This window comes from Pseudophryne corroboree, chromosome 2 (genome assembly GCF_028390025.1).
Source record: "Pseudophryne corroboree isolate aPseCor3 chromosome 2, aPseCor3.hap2, whole genome shotgun sequence".
In the NCBI taxonomy this organism is placed as follows: Eukaryota; Metazoa; Chordata; class Amphibia; order Anura; family Myobatrachidae; genus Pseudophryne; species Pseudophryne corroboree.
The window spans coordinates 335,706,971-335,709,927 of NC_086445.1; positions in this window are offsets into that span (position 1 = coordinate 335,706,971).

Sequence of the window (2,957 nt, forward strand, 5' to 3'; positions counted from 1 at the left end):
CACAATAGATCTCTCCCAAGTAGATTAGTCGGAGCCGATGCAGCTAACAAAAAGGAATGCTTGATCTGCAAAGGCCCTATCGTAATTTCCGCAGGTCTACTCAAAGGGTAGTGTTGTACTACTCCTGTTACTCCCATTGCCGAAATTGTTTTACCCGTGGTTTTCATACCTACCGTTGAATTTAACACTGACCTGGCCATCCCTGTGTCTACAAGAAAAGGTAATGATCTACCAGCTACATCAACTGTGACCTCAGGTTCACTACCAAGGCTAGCGATCAACTTCACTGGCTGCAGACTACAGGTGTGGCCCAACCCCTATTGTATATTGTGACCCTCCCGCAGCGCACTGGTAGCTACAATATGTAAGGGGGGTAACTGAGAATTTTCGGAGGTCTGCCAGTCCCTCCTAGGTGGGTACCTCCTTGTTTCTCCTGCATGCGGCTCATAACTTCTCCTATGCGAGCATTGATCCCTATCATGTGTATTATAATGTGGTTCATATCCTGGTCCAGGGGGTCGATATACCTTATGTGTGCCTTTATAACTACAGTTCCGTGCAAAATGTCCTTCCTTCCGACAGTTATAGCATACTACTAAACGTGACTTACCATCAGGGGTCTGGGGTTATGGCTGATGCGGTTTGGTTGTAAGGGCATTTATACTTACTGTCATCAGCTTATAACCCTGTGACTCCCTGTGCTTAATGACGTTCCGATCGTGCTCGATAGCAGACTCTCTTAATGCAGCCACCGAGATACCTCTCCAGTTAGGTAGAGTGGTTTGTACCCTTGTTCTTAATGTCTCTTTTAACCCGTCCATTAATACTGACACAGCTACCTCCCTGTGATGTACATTTTCCTTAATGTCCTCGACCCCAGTGTATCTAGCCATTTCCTGCAGTGCTCGTTGGAAATATTCAGATGCCGTTTCACCTTCTTTTTGTTTTATGGAAAATATTTTATTCCATTTGACAACAGTAGGGAAATATACTCCTAATTGCAGATTGATTTGTCGTACATTCTCCTGAGTGTACTAATCAGTGAGAGGTACTTCTGTGTCTAATTTACAATCAGTAATGAATTTCGCGGGGTCAATATTGGAAGGTAAACAGACTCGTAGCACTGTTCGACAATCTTTGTTTGTGCGTTCAGTGGCGTTACCTAATTCTTTAATGAACCTCTGGCATGCGACTAGATCCTTTCTGGGATCGGGAAATTCAGACATAATTGTTCTCAATTCTGTCCGGGACCAGGGACAATGCATAGCAATGTTTCTGATGGGAGTGATTCCCTGAGCGTCAGTCTTCGCATTGGGGACTGCGATCACCCTGACAGGATTTAGTTCAATTACATCATTCTGAGTTGACTCCACAATCTGAGGTGCTATTGTCTCTGCATAATGTATGGTACCGTACTTACCTGTGGACACGACCTCACTTATCCCTCCGCTAGGGGGCCTTACTACTGATCTTACTGGTTGGGCTGTGCCCACCTGAGTGTTCTGTATGGTGGCTGCTAGAGAGAGTGCCGATATCGTGCTGGGCTCATCTTCTTGCTCGCAGTCCTGAGGAAAGTTTAAAATGGGATACAACTTGCAAGGGTTAGCATTAGTGCATTATCAACTATACTCTTATCGGATACCAATATGCCATTGTCTGTAGCCACTTTCTCCCCTACAATATACGGTGGTGGTGATGCGGTTGCCATCATTTTCCTGCTAGGTTTGGAACCGGCTACGTGAGCTAATTCTCTTTGCATATCGCCCTCTTGCTGCCATAAATTTAAACAGTTTGTGTGTCTGACCCTTTGCTTTCGGGATTTTGTCAGACATATCCTAATCCTTAAATTCTGCAATACCTCAGGTTCAAAACTGCCTACCTTAGGGAATGGTTCCCTATCTTCTGCAGTCATACGTTCCCATTCATTGCAAAAAACTTCTGTGTGTGGTCCATGCTTCTCACACATAATGAACCTCGCCGACCCACTATGCCGCGGAATGTCAACCTGAACCCTGGTTGAACGTCCCTTACTTGAGCAACTGGCCCCCATATTTTGCAGGTATTGTCCTTTCGGCTAATCCCACAAAACAAACCAAAATACTCAATATAAGGCAATGGTGAAAGTTCTCCGAGTGCTTTCACCCACTCACGCCACCGTTGGCCAGTACTACCATACACTGTTGATAGCACAGGCAATGTACCCAACCTAGGGCCCTATGTAACCTCTACTTACTGGAAGTATCTGGGAATAACTTACCCTTTCCAGTAAATATAAATTGTTGGAGATTTCCTGAGAGAGACCAGCGAAAAATCCCTAAACCTTTATTATACTCAAATCACGCTTGCGTATGCTATAGTTAGCGCTAATGATACTGCGATTTTATGCAAAGCTCGTAAAAAGAGTATCACGTTGCGCTAATACTGCACCCACTCACGCGCGGTCCAATCTCACAGCGAATAGGTACTTGTTACTTATCCGCCGTACGACCAATGGAATAGATTTTTCAGGCTGCGAAACGTCAGCCGAAGCGTATCAAAAACAAGCCTATATGGGTAAACCTCGCTAACCCCCTGGTATGCGGTACTCTAAACCTCGTTGACCTCTTGGGCTGCGGTACTTCAAACCTTGCTGACCTTCTGGTCTGCGGTACTCTGCTACCTTGCTCCTTTGTACTTCAATCTATATTAACATGAGTCAGCTGCCTCGCGCCACCAAGTCTCCACTCACTTGATGTAACACTCGACGGGATCCCGAATTCCCTGGGTCCACAAAACCTTTATTATGTTTGCTCACTCACGTTCGTTCACTCAAATATACTTTGGTTTTTCTGTACAGAAAATTAACTTTCATTCAGATAAACAGCCTTAGTACCAGAGGTAATACAGTAAAAAAGGTTTTATTTAAACTAAATTTTGGAAACCGAGCAATTTGTGCTATTGTAGCGTGGCTACTGTTC